Raw genomic sequence first — 21,424 nt, 5'->3', positions numbered from 1 at the left:
TTAGGAATTGTGGTGTGTTCTAAGGTGATTTTACCATGTGAAGAAGCCTTCTGCTGTGATATCATGAAACATGTGTGAAAGAAAACTAATATCTCATGATTTTCCCACAGTGGTTTGGAAGGGGATCTATAAGCTAAACTGAAAGCATATTTTCTGTAAATTCACATTATCTTTCTCAGTCATGTGAGAATGAAGTCTGACATTCTCAGTAAAACATGTACATCCAACAAGGACAGAGACTGTCAGTTGATTCCTTTGTGTTCTGCTGCAGCCTCCTAGAGTGTTTTAAAGAACAACTAGAGCGCTAACAGTCCTACTTAATACAAAGGTATAGCACACCTGAAGCCATCGTGATGGGAATAAAGTGGTAACCCTTAAAACATTTAATTTAAAAAGGAACAAAATGAGGGGGTATATTATGCCATAGAAATTATTATTAGTGCTGCAGAAAGAGAAATTAGGGCACATTTTGAGTGACTTCTCAAATCCTCTTCTATTTCATTAAAAAATTCTGACATGCAGTCTTCCAAGATGGCCACAAGAGACAAAAGAGCCCAAATGTAGCCCAAATATCACCCAGATGTAGCCCAAGTATAGCCCAACGACAGAATGTCCCAGAGTGTTCTAAAGAACAACTAGAGCGCTAACAGTCCTACTTATTACAAAGGTATGGCACACCTGAAGCCATCTTGATTGGAATAAAGTGGTAACTCTTAAAACATTTAATTTAAAAAGGAACAAAATGAGGGGGTATATTTTTCCATAGAAAGTATGATTAGTGCTGCAGAAAGAAAAATTAGGGCACATTTTGAGTGACTTCTCAAATCCTCTTCAATTTCATAAAAACATTCTGACATACAGTCTCCCAAGATGGTCACCAGAGACAAAAGAGCGTAAATGTAGCCCAAATATCACCCAGATGTATCCCAAGTATAGCCCAATGACAGAATGTCCCAGAGTGTTCTAAAGAACAACTAGAGCGCTAACAGTCTTACTTATGGCAAAAGTATGGCACACCAGAAGCCATCTTGATTGGAATGAAGTGGTTAGTCTGAAAACATTTAATTTAAAAAGGAACAAAATGAGGGGGTTCATTTTGCCATAGAAAGTATGATTAGTGCTTCAGAAAGAAAAATTAGGGATCATTTTGAGTGACTTCTCAAATCCTCTTCTATTTCATTAAAAAAATTCTGACATGCAGACTGAAATATGCACTTTGAATACCAGCAGCAGACTTCCCTGGTGAGCCGTAGCTTTACTACAGTGATCTAATGAGCAACTAGAGTGCTAACATTCAGAATTTATGGCAAATGTGTGACACATCTGAATGCCTTCTTGATGGAACCAAAGTAAACAAGCATTAAAAATGCAATCGATCTCGCCCTCGTTTAAGTTAAAGCCATTCTGTTTGTAATGAGGTGGCTTTTTAGCTTTGCCTTTTATCAGTGTTTTTTAACCTTTCATGTAAATAACATGCATCTGTATGCATATATGTATATATATGCATGCATTTATATTTGTATTTATATAGATATACAGATTATATATGTATGTATGTATGTATATATATATATATGCACATACATATATATAAATGCATATGTATATATATATGTGTATATGTGTGCATGTAGAGAGAGGTAGAGGTGTAGAGGTAGAGGGGTATAGGTAGAGAGGTAGCGGTAGAGAGGTAGAGACTAGTAGAGAGAGAAGTAGAGAGAGGTAGAGAGTAGTGAGTGAGTAATAGAGAGTAGAGAGTGAGTAGTAGAGAGTAGTAGAGAGCATTAGAGAGAGTAGCAGAGAGTGAGTAGTAGAGAGTAGTAGAGTGAATAGTGGAGTGAGTAGTAGAGAGTAGTAGAGAGTAGTAGAGAGTAAGTAGTAGAGTGAGTAGTAGAGAGCAGTAGAGAGTGAGTAGTAGAGAGTAGTAAAGAGTGAGTAGTAGAGAGTGAGTAGTAGAGAGTGAGTAGTAGAGAGTAGTAGAGAGTGAGTAGCAGAGAGAGAGAATAGTAGAGAGTAGTAGAGAGTGAATAGTAGAGTGAGTAGTAGAGACTAGTAGAGAGAGAGTAGTAGAGAGTGAGAAGTAGAGAGTAGTAGAGAGTGAGTAGTAGAGTGAGTAGTAGAGAGTGAGTAGTAGAGAGAGTAGTAGAGAATGAGTAGTAGAGAGTAGTAGAGAGTGAGTAGTAATGAGTGAGTAGTAGCGAGAGAGTAGTAAAGAGAAAGTAGTAGAGAGTAGTAAAGAGTGAGTAATAGAGAGTAGTAGAGAGTGAGTAGTAGAGAGTAGTAGAGAGTGAGTAGCAGAGAGAGAGAATAGTAGAGAGTAGCAGAGAGTGAGTAGTAGAGTGAGTAGTAGAGACTAGTAGAGAGAGAGTAGTAGAGAGTGAGAAGTAGAGAGTAGTAGAGAGTGAGTAGTAGAGTGAGTAGTAGAGAGTGAGTAGTAGAGAGAGTAGTAGAGAGTGAGTAGTAGAGAGTAGTATAGAGTGAGTAGTAATGAGTGAGTAGTAGAGAGAGAGTAGTAGAGAGTAAGTAGTAGAGAGTAGTAGATAGTGAGTAGTAGGGAGTGAGTAGTAGAGAGAGAGTAGTAGAGTAGTAGAGAATGAGTAGTAGAGAGTAAGTAGTAGAGAGTAGTAGAGAGTGAGTAGTAGAGAGTGAGTAGTAGAGAGTAGTAGAGAGTGAGTAGTAGAGAGTAGTAGAGAGTGAGTAGTAATGAGTGAGTAGTAGAGAGAGAGTAGTAGAGAGTAAGTAGTAGAGAGTAGTAAAGAGTGAGTAGTAGAGAGTAGTAGAGAGTGAGTAGTAGAGAGTGAGTAGTAGAGAGTAGTAGAGAGTGAGTAGCAGAGAGAGAGAATAGTAGAGAGTAGTAGAGAGTGAGTAGTAGAGTGAGTAGTAGAGACTAGTAGAGAGAGAGTAGTAGAGAGTGAGAAGTAGAGAGTAGTAGAGAGTGAGTAGTAGAGTGAGTAGTAGAGAGTGAGTAGTAGAGAGAGTAGTAGAGAGTGAGTAGTAGAGAGTAGTAGAAAGTGAGTAGTAATGAGTGAGTAGTAGAGAGAGAGTAGTAGAGAGTAAGTAGTAGAGAGTAGTAGATAGTGAGTAGTAGGGAGTGAGTAGTAGAGAGAGAGTAGTAGAGAGTAGTAGAGTAGTAGAGAATGAGTAGTAGAGAGTGAGAATTTGAGAGTAGTGGAGTAGGAGAGAGTAAGTAGTAGAGAGTAAAGGAGAATATTCCAAAGTTTGGCACAGCACCACTTGCACCATAAGTCCAATCAAATCATATCACTTAGAGTCCTTATTGAAGCGCTGAATCTTGGTGTACATTCATATGCTTTTCCTTAAGTTTATGTACCACAGCCAGCCGAAACGTTTGGTTCTGTACAACATAACTTCTTCAGGGCGTTCTTATTTCCTCCAAGTTATGTCGGTATCCTGTTGTCATATAACTAGATATTTCTTCCAAATGTTAGACGAGACGTAAGTAAATTCTTATTCAAAGTGACTAGGTATTAATTTTACCCACACAATTCGGGCAGACTTGAGTAATTTATGGCATCCTCAAAGTCAGTCTTTAAAAAATTCCAAAGTATAGGACATGATAATCCAAATCCAAATATTTCTCAAGAAAAGTCATTTTCAATCGTTCGGAATATCGGTGTTTGGGCATATATGACCCAGGGACCCCCAGTATGCAAGGGGAATTAGTCCCCCCTCTGCAAACGCGCCAGTGGCCTGCGTTGCAGAGAGGTGTAAAAAGGGGCATAGCCTCATTACACCTCTGTGCAATGCAGCCCCCTGGCGCAGACTGGAGGTTCCAGGTGGGCTAGTTGGCCCCCAGGGACCCCTAGTATGCAAGGGGAATTAGTTCCCCCTCTTCAAACATGCACGGGGGCTGCGTTGCAGAGAGGTGTAAAAAAGGGTGTGGCCTCATTACACCTCTCTGCAATGCAGCCCCCTGGCGCATACTGGAGATTCCTGGTGGGCTTTCAGGTCTTATATAGTTAGGAATTAGCATTAAAAAATCCTTTCAAATTCACTGAAAAAAAACATAGGTTTCAGGCCTTATATAGTTAGGAATTAGCATTTAAAAAACCTATGAAATTCACTGAAAAAAACATAGGTTTCAAACCAGTTATAGTTAGGAATTAGCATTTAAAAAAACCTATTAAATTCACTGAAAAAACTATAGGTTTGACACCAGTTATAGTTAGCTGGAAATTTTACTGACATAAAACCATTGAAATTCCCACGTTATAGTTAGTTGGACTCACTATAACTTGCGCGCCTGCAATGCACTGCTCATGACGTCACATATTACATCACTCATGACATGGTCAGTGACGTCACTCATGACATCACTGATGACACCATCCAGTAAATGTGTGTCTTTCTGAAAAATAAAAATGTTTTATATATGTATATGTAAAGGTCGATGGAAGAATAAATGTTTAAATTAGTGTTTTAATGGATGTTTTTAAAAAAAAAATTGATTGGTTAACTGGCTTATTAAGTGTATCTTAGTGCATACATATATTAGCGAGTATTGTTTAAATATTTAAATGTTTGTATCAGTGTTTCACTTTGTGTATAAGTGGCTGCATGGGTTGGTGAGTAGCAAATATTTTGAAAAAAGGGGACCCCTATAATGACGGTGCTCTAATGTGATGGGTGCAAAAAGTAGGGACTCGTTGACATCATCGAGAACCCAAAAAAATAAGTGCAAAGTGCTAAAATGAGTGAATGAATATTAAGTTCATATCTGTGTTAACAAATTGTTTTTTATATATATATTTCAGCTCTGATCTACCTAAAAATTTCAAGGTTAATTAGAAATTAGATGTATTTCATAGTGAGTGACACTGAGGTACGGAACTTCTGTCAACACCGAGTAAAAGTAATACCTTGTTTGCAGTTATTGGACCATTACAACAAATTGTTTGGAAATTTCAGTATAAAAAATTGTGAAGGTCCTCCCCCATGTTCAAACCCCCCCGGGGTCTTACTATTCAGAAGCACAATGTATTTAGATTCGAGCTGTCTGAGACGTTTTTCATTGTCCCCCCCCTTTCTTGCTTGGAGTGACAGCATCGATAACAAAATACTTTAGATGGTTCAGGTTTTGCCCATGTACATTCTGAAAATGCCGAGCTACTGGGTAGCTTTGATCGGCATTAACTATAGCCCTTAGGTGCTGCAAGATGCGCAAATGAACGGGTAATTTCGTGCTGCCAAAGGTAAGTTAGATAACAGCTACATTTTAAAACTTATAACGCTAGTTCGGTGCGGCATGTATAATGTGCCTTCAAAGTGAAGGGCATGTTATCAAATGGGATTGGATAGGTGGTCATATTTATCCCAAACTTGCATGCCTACACGAGCTGTAACGAGAAAAACCCTTACGTGGAGTGTTTCTGGACTGCAAACCACTAGATCATTGCGCATCGCATAGGCACGTCTATATGTGACAGTGGGGGTTTTAGGGATGATTTCTTTTAGTACGTGGTCTGTGAGGATGATGGGCCACTGTTGTTTGACCAGTTTAGTGATTTGGCGTGCTGCGTGCTTGGCGGCTGTACCCTGCAACGAGGCGTATGGTATTATTATCATTGCCTTCTGCTGTTAATAATGGGTTTGTTCTAGTGGGATCTAACAGATCTTGGCGATTTATGCGTTTGGCTTTCGCCATACTCACATCCAATCTTTTCTCATTGTAACCCCTGGCCATTAACCTTCTCTTACATTCTTGTTGATTTTTGTTTCTAAGCTCAGGGGTACTACAGGATCTGTGGATCCTTAGAAATTCCCCATAGGGGATAGCCATGATAGCCGTGATGGTATGTTGAGGGTGAAAACTTTTCGCGTGCAGAATGGTGTTCCCTGCAGTTGATTTTCTGAACAGGCTGGTGGTTATCTTATTATCAACTATATTAATCTGCACATCTAAAAAAGTTGCCTCATGGTCACTAATGCTAGCCGTGAATTTTAGATTCAATTGATTGTCATTAATATCATTCACAAAATCCCTGGCTTGTTGCATAGTGCCTCGCCAAAGCACAAAAACATCATCGATGTATCTCCAATAACTTATGACATGGTTTCTCCAGCTAGTTGCATGTTGAAATTTGAGGACGTGTTCCTCCCACCACCCCACGTGGAGCCCCACGTAGGTCGGAGAAAAACATGCCCCCATGGTCACCCCTCTTAACTGTTTGAATACAGTGTTGTTAAATAAGAAAACATTGTTGTTAAGACACTTGTCGATCATAGCAACAAGCATTTTGTTATGCTGGTATAGTTCTATGGGGCGTTGGTCTAGGTAATGCTTGACTGCTCTGATACCATCAGTATGTGCAATGCTCGTATACAGTGTTGATATGTCCATTGTCACAAGTAAAAATTCATCAGACCAGGTGCATTGATTTAAAAGGTGCAGAAATTCCGTAGTGTACTTGATGTAGGCTGGTAATGAGACAACAAATTCTTGTAAATAAAAGTCTGTATATTTAGATGTATTCTCGAAACGCTATTTATTGCTGACACAATGGGCCGACCTGGCACTGGTGTCTGCTGTTTATGCACTTTCGGAAAAAATATATATTTGGCACCACAGGATGGATGTTGTGCAGAAATTTTAACTCATCCCTGGAAATCAATCCATCACGTTTCCATTGGTGCAGGTCTTTTGCATATAATTCCTGTTTTTGTTTTGTAGCCTTCAGATCTGTTTTAGCATAACAGAGTTCATCATTGAGGTGACGGTAAGCTTCCTCAATGCATTCCTGTTTCCCCCAAAGCACAATATTACCTTCCTTATCCGATTGGTTATTTTTCAACTTCCGCATTAAGTTGTTATACGGCCTCAGTTTTATGTTGGGTGGTTTGTGCTGCTTCATTGTTTTTAATTGAAGTTTTTTGAGTTTCTCTGTTATCCTGTCCGCATAGATGTCTATGGCGTCCCTAGGCATACTAGGATTAAACGTTGATGGTGGTTTGAAAGGACCATTGCATGCACAGTCGATCTCAATATCCTCCGGATCAGCAATGGATTGAGTACTCATGGTATTATCGTCCTCTGTTTGAAGTTGGTGCATTGATCGCATCAAACTTGCATCTTTGGCTTGGAATACGCTCTTTTTTTGAGATCGATTACTTTCAGTGTCTCTCTTGGCAGCTATGCCTGTTATATATATATATATATATATATATATATATATATATATATATATATATATATATATATATATATATATATATATATATATATATATATATATATTACCTACTGGCGGTCGCCAGTAGGTAGTTATAGTTAGGATTTTTTCAATGTTAAATCTAAAAATTCTATTTTGAATAACTTTTGCGCCAGTTGACGAATCAGCCTGACAATTTCCTCAAAATGGCCTCGCGGCGCCCCGGTCCTTCCCTGAAAGTTTGGGGGGGATTTGTCAAGTGGGGGCCGAGATAAAAGGGGGGTCCCAAAATGTGTTTTCCCCATGTTAATTTCCATAGGGCGGTCGACCTCACTTTTAGCCCGAACGGCTGAATGGATTTCCACCAAACTTGGCAAAATTGTAGGGACTGGTAGCCCGATGTGCCTTTGCTATGTCTCAAGATATGTGCTTCAGTGGATTTTGAGCAATTTAGGTTCAAAAAAATATATATATCTATGGCAGCGCCCCGGTACGCGCTCCAGGGAGCGCTCCGGGCGCGCCACGTGACTTGCGCGCAGAAAGCTGATTGGTTCGCGGGTGTCTTTAAACATTCGAAACAGTCCAGAGCGGCCGCCATCTTGTGTCTCGGTAGGATCAAGACACAAGAGGTGGCCAAAACAAAGGGGGAAATGACCATAAGGGGGCAGGGTAGACCCACCTTGACCCCCTAGGTTTGATGTGGGGGCTATAAAAGGGCCTCGCGGGAAAAAAAAAAAAAAAAAAAATTCGATTGTCGCGGAGGGAGCGCCAGGTACGCGCACCGGGGAGCGCACCGGGAAGCGCACAAAAGAGAAAAAGAATGCCATAGTTTAAAATTTTTGGCAATATTTTATAAATGGGAGGTAGATCTGAAAAGAACTTTTTTTTAAATTCTTTTTGTTGTTTTATATTTTTTTTATTATTTTTCTGAACATTTTTTTATTTTTTGTATTTTTGAACAATTTTATATTTTTTGGTTTTTTTTTTAAGGGAACAAACAAAAAACAGGAAATGGCTCAACAGGAGCAAAAAAAAGATGTCAAAATGATGTCATGAGTGATGTCACTGACCATGTCATGAGTGATGTAATATGTGACGTCATCAGCAGTGCATTGCAGGCGCGCTTTTTATAGTGAGTCCAAGTAACTATAACGTTGGAATTTGAATGGTTTTATGTCAGTAAAATTTGCAGCTAACTATAACTGGTGGGAAACCTATGGTTTTTTCAGCAAATTTAATAGGTTTTATAAATGCTAATTCCTAACTATAACTGGTGTGAAACCTATGGTTTTTTCAGTGAATTTCATTGGTTTTTTAAATGCTAATTCCTAACTATAACTGGTGTGAAACCTTTGTTTTTTTCAGTGAATATATATATTTATGTATATGCATATATATATACACAGCCGGGGGCAGAGTCAGCACAAGGCCAATGTGAAGCCACCACGCGGCTCTGCGCATAAAATAAACGGACCCCGCAGGAAGTATCGAGCTCTTACACAAAAGATTTTGGAGAGTGGATTTTCCACATAATTCTGTGGAATTAAGAATACCGCACAAGTGGTGTGAGTACAATTATATGTTTGCAAGTCCTGACGAAAGCTCCACAGACCCCTAGGGCCTAAGGAGCTGAAACATGTCGACAACTTTTTTTCAACAAATACTACAGGACCTAGTAACTCGGTCCATTTAGAGTATAAAATGTATTTTATACCAGTGGAAACTCACCCCATATTAAAAGCTTTTGGGTGTCCTTTCCCCTTTTTAAATTCAATATGTGTATCAATTGCCTACATTTTTCTTGTGTGGAAAACCCTTTGTCTCTGGACACTGCACTCGAGACCAGAGGTGCCTCTGGATGAGGCTGGCAGCCAACACAACTAGGAATACCCTATGATAACTGCCATAATTTCAATGTGGGGCGGAGGACACACATATACCGCACTCCAGTAAACATTGATTTTTTTGAGGATTTCCTAATCTCCCTGAACCAAAGGTGGAGTAGTGTAACAAGTGTCCATTTTCATTTTTTGATTAAATGCAAAAAAAAAGATGTCAAAATGATGTCATGAGTGATGTCACTGACCATGTCATGAGTGATGTAATATGTGACGTCATCAGCAGTGCATTGCAGGCGCGCTTTTTATAGTGAGTCCAAGTAACTATAACGTTGGAATTTGAATGGTTTTATGTCAGTAAAATTTGCAGATAACTATAACTGGTGTGAAACCTATGGTTTTTTCAGGGAATTTAATAGGTTTTTTAAATGCTAATTCCTAACTATAACTGGTGTGAAACCTATGTTTTTTTCAGTGAATTTCAATGGTTTTTTAAATGCTAATTCCTAACTATAACTGGTGTGAAACCTTTGGTTTTTTCAGTGATTATATATATATATGTATATGCATATATATATACACAGCGGAGATTTTGATTAAAATGCAAGACTAATTGGCAACGCTTCCCCTGTGTCGGTGCCAGATTCATATGTGGGACTCTGAAATGGTGTTCGTATATATATATATATATATATATATATATATGTTTATACCAAATGCCTGTGACATGAGAGGCACACTGCAGGCTGCGATGTGCTTGCATCACCATGGACTACAAATCCCATAATTCCAGCCAAACAGGACACATGCCTGTCCACGGATTTGCCTGATAGAAAGTGTCCATAAAACTGGTGATGAACACTGAGTGTCGACTGGAAGCAGCCCCTGAAGACGGGGGGAGTCCCCCAGAAACGCGTCGGGCATACTATTCCTTGCAACGTGGTGAAGCGTGCTGAGACATTGCAGCCCGGAGGGAAGAGCCCTGCAGTGTGCCTCTCATGTCACAGGCATTTGGTATAAACATTTCTACGCGGCGGCCTGGCCGCGGGGAGAGCACCATCGCCTGCTGTTCTAAAACGGTGAGCGGCAGGATGAAGCTCATCGCATCCAAACATTTGGTTGTATAAGGAGCGCAGGACTCGTCATCTAATTGCAGCGCGCTAAAGCACAACAAGCAGCCTACTTAAGGTTTCAAATGAAGCATAATTTACCCAAGACGATCGATGTGCTTGCATCACCATGGACTACAAATCCCATAATTCCAGCCAAACAGGACACATGCCTGTCCACGGATTTGCCTGATAGAAAGTGTCCATAAAACTGGTGACGAACACTGAGTGTCGACTGGAAGCAGCCCCTGAAGACGGGGGGAGTCCCCCAGAAACGCGTCGGGCATACTATTCCTTGCAACGTGGTGAAGCGTGCTGAGACATTGCAGCCCGGAGGGAAGAGCCCTGCAGTGTGCCTCTCATGTCACAGGCATTTGGTATAAACATATATATATATATATATATATATATATATATATATATATATATATATATATATATATATATATATATATATATATATATATATATATATATATATATATATATATATATATATATATTATATGCATTTCCAATGATTTCCTTGTACTACCCATGTGACCTCACGAGTGATGTATTGGCCCTTTAAAAACAAAAAAATGGCACAGGATAGCGTTATGTGATCAAGGACTCGGACGAATCTGAAACGCGTCATGGTGGAGGTGCGGGCGGTTGCCGAATAAACCTGTTGATTTACATTGCAAACTGGGTCTGCCTTTGTTTTTCATGGAGAGATAGAATGAACATCGTTTCATGAACGTGAGGTGTTGATGTATTACCGAGATAGCTTCCTCGGTATCAGCAGACCCCTCCCTCGTTTGGGCTTCCAGGCAAGAAGCAGCGTTGCCCTCGGTGGCCACTGAGGGGGATTTTGAACTTACTGTCTGTTAAGGAATTGCTGCGAAGCCCCTGGTCGGCGGAAAAGTAACTTTCTACACAGCGTCTCGGCAGCGCTTTGACACACACGGAGTCGGCTGACTCAAAACGCGAAGAATCGACACTGCAGTTCGCATGTAGGTAAGGAGCCTGCCAGTTCACCAGTGAAGGAGTGTGTAAACGGAGGGTGTTAGTACTCACTATAAACACCTGACGTGGGTTGGCAACCGCCGATAACAGCACCATGTTAGCCGACGCTATCCGGAGCCACGAGGCGGCTGCTAATGATGCATTTAATGACCTACCAAGTGTTGCGAGCACATTACCGGCTCAAGAGAACAATGTGCCACCAGCCACAAGGGATTTAAGGGAACTTTTTAAGAGGCTTGAGAAATGCTGTAAAACAGAACAATCGAAGTGGTGCGAGAGTAAATCCCTGACACGGTACTTGGAAGTGGGTAGGATACCCTGGGGGCTGAGAATCATGCTGGCCCCCTCGTATGAAAATCCGGACCCCAATATGTTGTCAGAGTGGGCAAAGTGCAATCTTGAATCGTCTGCACGGCTTTTGACTATCCTCATCAAGTATGCTGATAGCGACAGAATGGCAATTCAGCTAACAATGATTGATTTGAATGAAGAAATTGACAAAAAAGGCAATGATGATCTGAGTAAAAAGTACCGTGATGCAATGAATGTAAGGTTGCAATGAGAGGAGGACATAATAATAAAACGCAAGGCTTTCAAGTTCCAGAGGCACAAAGGTGATTATGAACTAGGACGTGTATTCACTTTTGCCAAGAAATATGACGCAGCAAAAGCGGCATCACTGGGCATTGAATCAACCCCACAAGTCCCTGGAACATACCTTGCACTACAAGCCTCAACTTCAGCCTCAGATTTAAGTTCGGCAATAGACAGCAGCTCGGACAATGAGTTACCATTGCAAAGAGGATTGGGGTTTACCAAACCCTCGTTGGGGCAGGAACTGGACTATGTAAGGCAAAACAGAATACAGTCACTGCGTCCACGATTGCAAAATGCCCAGACAAAGAAACTAAAAGAAGGAATAATAAGAAACGAGGGGCAAGACGGAAGTGCAACAGGCACAGAACAGCAAAACAGGAAAAAAAAGAGCACCTACTAAAAATGGAACAAACGATGAAGTCTGATCACACCGTGATTAATATGACTAAGACAGTGTTGACTGAGAATGAGATAAAAACACTGTCACTTGGTCTATCATTCAGTCCTGCTCAAGACATGAATTATGCTCAAACTAGAATCTAAATCTACAAATTAGTGCGCAAAATCAAACTGCGCAAGTTCCACTCCATGAGAAACAGTAGTAATCATACTACGGATGTCGATCAGGGTAGCATTCCAGCGTCTGATGTTATTGGTCTAACAGCTGGTTATGTTCCACTGCTAGCGGATTTGGAGGCATTATTAGACGAGGTGAAATCTAAATTCTGCCCTATCATGTTGCGGGACAATATTGACATATTTCATGAGAAGGTTACATCTGAGCTAAAAAAAGTTATTGTTCTATTTCAAGGACAAAGAGAAAGCTTTGCAAACAGGATTTTGCTTATTCCCAATTGATCTGGAAACTACAAAGTGACACCAACATTGTTATCAGGCAATCTGATAAAGGAGGAAACGTGGTGATGTGGCCACGAGAACTTTATATGGAGGAGGGTCTCCCACAATTAAATGATCGGAGTTGCTACAGGAGAAGCACGATGCCAGCATTTAAAACATTCTGGGGAGATTTTAACAATAGGCTGTTGGCATGGAAATCAGCAGGACTTTTAAGCTTGGAAGAGTTTAAATACCTGAAAATTGATTATCCAGTTATCCCCTCTATATATTTTATCTCAAAAGTTCATTAGAACCTCCTATAACCCCCCTGGTAGGCCCATTATATCGGCCATAGGCAGCCTGTTAGAAAATACTTCGAAATATGTGGATTTTTTTCTGCAGGACCACGTTAGAAACATGCCTTCGTTCATATTGGACACAGGGGATTTCTTACGTAAGCTGGAACTGATCACTTGGGAACAGGAATGTGTGCTAGTTGCAATGGACGTCACGTCCCTCTATACCAGCATTCATAATTGTGATGGCATCAGGGCGGTGGAATTTTATTTAAACAAAAGGAGAATGCACCAGTGTGCCCATAACAAGATGTTAATTGACATGATTACTGTATGTTTGGAGAATAATTATGTTTTATTCATAAATCAAATTATCCAACAGATCAGGGGTGTGGCCATGGGGGCCTGCTTTTCTCCCAGTTATGCCTGTCTCCATATGGGCATGTGGGAGGAGCGGGTCCTCATGGCAAAACACAAAGACACCCTAGACAGACATGTCACATGCTGGTTTATATACATTGATGCCTTATTTTTCATTTGGAAAGATTGTGAAGCTGAGGCACTGGCATTTGTATCGGAACTGAACAAAAATTACCTTCATTTGGAGTTCACGGTCTCAGTGAGCAAAACTAGCATTGTGTTTCTAGACGTGGAAGTGTATGTGGAAAATAACAAGCTTAAATCCCGTCTTCACAGAAAACCGACATCAGGCAATACAGTCCTTCATCCCTCCAGCCACCACCCCTCTCACTTGATCAACAGCATCCCCTATGGGGAAATGCTGAGGATCAAGAGAATATGCAGCACAGCGACAGAGTGTAATCAGGCCCAAAGGGAGAGCAGGGAGAGATTTCTGGCTTGGGGATACTCCAGTATAACCATTTATACGGCCATGATCAAATCAAATGGTGTAGAAAGACAAGTGTTATTGGCTAAAAACCTATCCTTCAGCCCAACAATTTGGATTCGATGTCAGAGCCCACAAGATTAGTGTTGACATACAATCGACAGCACCAATCGGTAATTGGTCGCTGATATTGCATGACCCGGTGTTGGGTAGTGACTTAACTGATTCATCCAACATCACCTACAGGAAAGCACCTTCATTGGGTAAAGCCCTGGTTAAAAATATAGCCCTGAAGTCGTGATAGTTACTAGTTGGCTAACTAGCAGAGAAGGCTTCTATAAATGTGCTACCTTTAAAGCATGCAAGCAAGGGGTAAATAGAAAGACATTCAGCTCACCCTTTAAACCCAAACCAATCCCGATTAGAAAATCACTAGACTGTAAGACTGAATACGCAGTTTATGTGCTGGAGTGTCCATGTGGCCTGCAGTATGTTGGTAGTACCAAATTGCAGGTCCACAAACGGATACTACAGCTCATGAGAGCCATCACCAATAAAGATCAGGCTTACCCAGTAACGAGACATTTTGAGGAATGCCATCAAAGCAACATCAATTTCTTGCAGTATTTCGCTATTGACGCCATTTCGCCCTTGTGAAGGGGTGGCAATAGGGAATTACACCTGAGAAAGTTAGAAACAAAATATATCCTAGAGCTCAATAGTAAGACACCTAACGGTCTGAATATGAGTGAGGATTTTTACACTTGCCTTTAATTGCTTGCTGATGGCTTTTTCCCAATTGCACTAGGATAGTCATGCCTTAAAACTGATACTGTACCACACGATAAGGGTGTAGCTTTCAACTAAATCTTTCCCTTGCTCTCTTACTCATTTAATATAATCATTTTTATGGCACGGTTTGTTTTAGATATGGTTTCACATGTTTTCTTATTTATTGACGGCTGTCAATCAGTGAACAGTAAGCCATTATATATTTGCACTAGGGGGATTTACAATTACACATATCATTATATACAACAGGTCTCTGTTTGGGTAGTACCTGGCTGGCTGCTGCTCACTTGAGTTGAATGATTTAATCATTTATTTGTAATGCAATTCCGCTTGTCAGGGTTATTCCTCAAGAAATACTTTTATACAAGGATGTCCATTTATTGAAATGTTTTTTTTAACATATTATACTCATAATATTGTTTTAATAGTCCACTGTGATTATTATATACCTCTCAGGAAATTTTAGAGATGGTGTTTAAGTCTGTGTATATTATATTTAAATGTTTATTTATTTATTTAAATATTCATTAATTGATTAAGACCATACTTGTAAATGGAGTAATGTTTTTTTCATGAGTGCAAATATTGTATTTTATACTTTTACCCTGCGTAATTTTGCACATCAATTATAATTGTGCAATGCTTCATTACCTCACTATGAGGAGTATAGTATATGCATTTCCAATGATTTCCTTGTACTACCCATGTGACCTTACGAGTGATGTATTGCCACTTTAAAAACAGAAAAATGGCACAGGATAGCGTCATGTGATCAAGGACTCGGACGAGTCTGAAACGCGCCAGGGTGGAGGTGCGGGCGGTTGCCGAATAAACCTGTTGATTTACACTGCAAACTGGGTCTGCCTTTGTTTTTCATTGAGAGATAGAATGGACATCGCTTCATGAATGCGAGCTGTTGATATATATATATATATATATATATATATATATATATATATATATATACATACATATATATATATATATATATATATATATATATATATATATATATATACCTCCAAAACGGTTCCTTTGCGGGAGATTATGCAGCGCTCACGCATGTGCGGTATCCTGCGGCAGAACCAAGCCGCTATTATCCTCAAAACTTTCTCCCTGCTGGGAAAAACGGGTCGCACAGCCAACTTTGGATTTTACACAGCAATCCTTTTTATTTTGCTCATTTCAAAGGGCAACAGGCACAGAGATCTACGCGTTTCGGTGTCACTTCACCTTGCTCACGATCACTGGGTGTGCCCCACCCACAAACATTTAACCACAACAATTTTTTCAAAAAAACAGTGTTTCCTGTCACATGGTGTGCTAAGGATTGTGGTCCTTGTAGTTTTTACGAATTTTTGACAAAACCAATCTATATAAAGGTTCAACCAAATTATAAATTATTTTTAACTTAACAAAATTAACTGCATTTACGTCATGTGCCTTCCAATAGGCTTACTAATGTCAATGTTTGATTTGCCTTCCAATAGGCTGACTCATACTTGATTTAGAGACATTGTCTTTGCACATTTGATTCATTTTTGACTGTTCAAAGGTGTACATACAACTCTTCCGACTGATTCATCCCATTAGGGTGCAGGGTCCTCAGATTGATAATGAATTTCGACTCAGCTTGTCGCAGTCTTTTCGCTCGATCACCCCCCCGCTCACCTTTCAGAATTGTTTGAATGCCATAAAATTTCAGTTTTTGCCAATCACCCTGGTGTGCTGATTCCATATGTTTGGCTATGGCATTAGAGCGGTCCTTGTGTATTGTGGCCCTCATATGTTGCAAGATTCGGTTCTTCAATTCCACGGTTGTACTTCCAACATATTGCATGGGGCAAGGGCACTCCACAACATATACAGTGAATGGTGTTTTGCACGTGATACATTGTCTTATTTTCCATTTCTTTTTGTTGGCCAAAGTGATTTCTTTAGTTGGCTTGGCTATCTGGCACATTTTGCACCCATGGCATTTCATGAACCCTTTAGTTTTCAGCCAATCATCCTGTCTTTTTTTCTGGAAATGGCTGCGTATCAGATGGTCCTTAAGGTTTTTGGCACGCCTATAGGTTATTATGGGATGTGTTCCAACAATTTCTTTGACAGTGTTGTCTAATTGTAACAACTTCCAATTTCTTCGGAGAATTTTGCCAATCTTTTCACTTTCTTGTGAATAGTCTGTTATTAGACGGATTTTGTTTGCCTCGGGATCAACTGCTTTGTTTTTTCTCTTCAAACATTCCTCGCGTGTTTTTGTACTGCTTTTTGCGAGGCTGTCTTTCACCACCCCATTGTGAGGCATGCGTACGATGGACTAAAGGAAAAGCCCATGGACAGCCATGGGCTTTTCCTTTAGTCCATCGTACGCATGCCTCACAATGGGGTGGTGGGAACAAGAAATAGCGTGGAACTCAAAAAATGAATGGTTGGTGAATAAAGTGGTGAGTTGGAAGCGATTCATCGATGATCTATTCATAATCTGGGACGGAACAGAAACTGAATTCCAAGAATACTTTCAGACAATGAATACCAGCGTGAAAAATTTGAAATTCACATATAATATGAGCAAGGAGAGAATAATATTCTTGGACACTGAAATCTACATAAAAAATCAGCAAATTCACACAACTCTCCATCGAAAAGAAACATCCACAAATGCCACGTTAGAAGCTACTAGCTTCCACCAAAAGTCCCTACTAAACAGCATCCCTTACGGGGAATTTTTAAGAATCAGGAGGATATGCAGTGAAGAAGAGGAGTGGAAGAGGAACAGCAAACGTACAATGGAAAGATTCATCCAAAGGAAATACCCACAACAAACAGTGAAAGACAGCCTCGCAAAAAGCAGTACAAAAACACGCGAGGAATGTTTGAAGAGAAAAAACAAAGCAGTTGATCCCGAGGCAAACAAAATCCGTCTAATAACAGACTATTCACAAGAAAGTGAAAAGATTGGCAAAATTCTCCGAAGAAATTGGAAGTTGTTACAATTAGACAACACTGTCAAAGAAATTGTTGGAACACATCCCATAATAACCTATAGGCGTGCCAAAAACCTTAAGGACCATCTGATACGCAGCCATTTCCAGAAAAAAAGACAGGATGATTGGCTGAAAACTAAAGGGTTCATGAAATGCCATGGGTGCAAAATGTGCCAGATAGCCAAGCCAACTAAAGAAATCACTTTGGCCAACAAAAAGAAATGGAAAATAAGACAATGTATCACGTGCAAAACACCATTCACTGTATATGTTGTGGAGTGCCCTTGCCCCATGCAATATGTTGGAAGTACAACCGTGGAATTGAAGAACCGAATCTTGCAACATATGAGGGCCACAATACACAAGGACCGCTCTAATGCCATAGCCAAACATATGGAATCAGCACACCAGGGTGATTGGCAAAAACTGAAATTTTATGGCATTCAAACAATTCTGAAAGGTGAGCGGGGGGGTGATCGAGCGAAAAGACTGCAACAAGCTGAGTCGAAATTCATTATCAATCTGAGGACCCTGCACCCTAATGGGATGAATCAGTCGGAAGAGTTGTATGTACACCTTTGAACAGTCAAAAATGAATCAAATGTGCAAAGACAATGTCTCTAAATCAAGTATGAGTCAGCCTATTGGAAGGCAAATCAAACATTGACATTAGTAAGCCTATTGGAAGGCACATGACGTAAATGCAGTTAATTTTGTTAAGTTAAAAATAATTTATAATTTGGTTGAACCTTTATATAGATTGGTTTTGTCAAAAATTCGTAAAAACTACAAGGACCACAATCCTTAGCACACCATGTGACAGGAAACACTGGTTTTTTGAAAAAATTGTTGTGGTTAAATGTTTGTGGGTGGGGCACACCCAGTGATCGTGAGCAAGGTGAAGTGACACCGAAACGCATAGATCTCTGTGCCTGTTGCCCTTTGAAATGAGCAAAATAAAAAGGATTGCTGTGTAAAATCCAAAGTTGGCTGTGCAACCCGTTTTTCCCAGCAGGGAGAAAGTTTTGAGGATATATATATATACACACATATATATATATATTACCTACTGGCAGTCGCCAGGAGGTAGTTATAGTTAGGACCTAGTTTCCATAGGGAATCCGCAACATTCTATTTGGATTAACGTTGGCGCCGGTGGATGAATCTTTGCGAATTTCTCAAAGAAGATGGCCCACTCCGCTCCACTCCTTCCCTGAAAGTTTTGGGGGATTCGTCAAGTGCGGCCTGAGATAAAAGGGGGGTTCCAAAACGTGTTTTCCCCATGGTATTTTCCATAGGATGATTAGACACGGCTAAAGCCCGAACGGCTGAATGGAATTATAAGAAATTTGGCAAAAAGGTAGAGTCTGGTTCGCAGTTTACGCTTTTCTTTAAATGGTGTAAATCCCTCCAGTAGTTGCTGAGAAAACTAAAGTTGAAATCAATTGTATATATCTATAAGCGCGCACCTGTGCGCGCACCGCTGCGCTCGAGCAGAATTTTGATTTGCTGTTTGACGTCTGTCAACATTCGATTCGGAGGAAATCAGGAAGTGTTGACCGCCATTTTGTCAGTGCGAGTCAATATATTGTAGAGAACAAAGGGGCCGAATGTGGAAAGGGGGCAGGGTGGAGACTCCCTGCCCCCATAGGTTTTCTCAGGGGGTCCATTAAGGACCCCCAAGGTCAAAAGAAATATATATATTGTTTTTACAAAATCACGAAGTGCGTGCACCCGGTCGCGCACCTCGATTTACAAGAGTGTGAAAAACTATAGTGGAGATCGTGGAAAGGGGGCAAGGTAGACACTACATGACTCCCTAGATTTTCTCAGGGGGACCGTTAAGGACCCCCACGGCCAAAAATAAATCATTTTTTTTCTAAAAAGTTGCGAGGTGCGCGCACCCGGTCGCGCACCTCGATTTACAAGAGTGTGAGAAACTATAGTGGAGATCGTGGAAAGGGGGCAAGGTAGAGACTCCCTGACCCCCTAGGTTTTCTCAGGGGGTCCCTGAAGGACCCCAACGGGCAAAATAAAATATTTTTTCAGAAAAAAATACTGGGAGGTGCGCGCACCTCAACAAACAAACGCAAAAAATATATAGTTAAATAACATGTTTGAGTGTTTAGATGTTGGTTGGCTCTAAAAAGAGCCGTTGTGTTTATAAAGTGTTTTTGATACCTACAAGTAAGTACCGATGCAGAGTCGTAAATTCAAAAGAAAGACTCCGTTCCCGTCATCTGTGAAATTTACACCGTCTCTTCTATAAATGCGTTCCATGTTGTAACGCAAGTTGTTGTGGTATATAGAACCCATTCCATAATCTCTGAGGAAAGCAGAAACAGACTTATTCACATGTTTCCTTGCTTTCTCTATCTATGGACAATATTGGTTGGACCATTTCCATTTTTGTCTTTGGCATATATTTGAATATACTAAGGCAGTTTGTGGAAAAAGTGACATCAATTGCCCAAAGGTGTCCTTTAAAAGCATTTCCAGACCTACCCCAGTCAAAGTGCCCAGGTCATTTTCACCACAGTGCACAATAGTGAGGTCAGGGTGTGGTAGATGTAAAAAAGATTTTACCAATGGCATCAATTGGTGACATTTTAATCCTCTCTGGTCAATCCACATAATATCCACATTTGGTAAATCAAGGTTGAGAAAGTATCTATTTTCTGCATATTTTTTACTCCAGAAAATATAGCTATGTCCTATAACCCAAACTTTTACCATTTTGAAGGCAGATCCAGTAGTACTCAGATGGGTTCTGGAAGTTAAATGACAGTTAGAAGCTGAGAGTTTAGAAAAAAATGTGGAAGAGTTTCAGTGCAATTGAAAAAATAGAAATGATTGGTTGTTTCTTACAATTAAAAGATTAAAAAGTAGGGTGCATGCTAATGTTTTTTTAAAGGAAAAATGCTGTTGGTTGAGCAAAAATAATCATAACTAACAAAGCAGTGGATAAGCAGGTGTATTTGAAAGTCAAACAGCCTTGCTGTTTTTTTTTGCAACAATGAGATATGAACTTTTGACCTGTGTCTTCAGCCAGGTACAGTATGAGGTGTTACCATGGTAACAGGCAGAGAGGGCAGAGGGGGATGGTTGAACTGTATGTGACTTTGAAAATATTGAAAGGTAGAACCAATTGAAATGTTAGTTTGATTTTGATTTTTGTGTGGGAAGAAATGTGATTGGTTATGTACATGAATGTGGGTCTGAAATGACAGGAAATCTGTGCCATTATTCTGAGGCTGCAGTGACAGAAGCATTATTCAGTTATTCTGGTTTGTGACTGCCACTGTTGTAAATTTTCAAAAGCATTTTTAAAGGTGAGCCGCCCACTCTTTTTCACTGTATTTCTCCTTTTATTTTGCCTTAGTCACTATAACTGTTTCACTCCCTCACAGTCTGTCACTATCCTTATTTTTCTCTCACTGTGTTTCCTTTTCTTTCCTCTCTGTTTCTATAAATGATTTTGTCTCACTTACTACTTTTTACTTTCTCTTATTATGTTTTTTTTCCTCACTCCTCTTCCCTCATCCTGATGTCTAATCCCTCACTGTTATTGCTTTTCATTCACTCTCTGTACTTTTTCCTTATTCTCTTTCCTCACTTTCTTTCCTTCATCTCTCTTACCTGACTTCCTCACTTTGTCCCTCTTTTTCTTCCTTCCTTACAACTGTTAGAATTGTCAGATTGTCACCTTGTAGTTTTGCAACCATTTTTAGTATACTGTAGAAATGCCATAGAAAATGTTTTAAGAGTAGATAGTAATTATTTTACTGATTTGCAATCAATAGTGTCATGTGTCTAAGATCAGACTGTGAGTGAAGCTTGATTTTAAATGAATCTGGGTGAATAATTTATTTAGTTGATGTGTTTCTGAAAATATGGGAATACATGTATTCTTGAAGTCAGTTAGGCTTTAGGATATGTACTGC

The sequence above is a fragment of the Lissotriton vulgaris genome, chromosome 4_1 (genome assembly GCF_964263255.1).
Source record: "Lissotriton vulgaris chromosome 4_1, aLisVul1.2, whole genome shotgun sequence".
In the NCBI taxonomy this organism is placed as follows: domain Eukaryota; kingdom Metazoa; phylum Chordata; class Amphibia; order Caudata; family Salamandridae; genus Lissotriton; species Lissotriton vulgaris.
Note: the sequence above shows the minus strand (reverse complement) of the source record.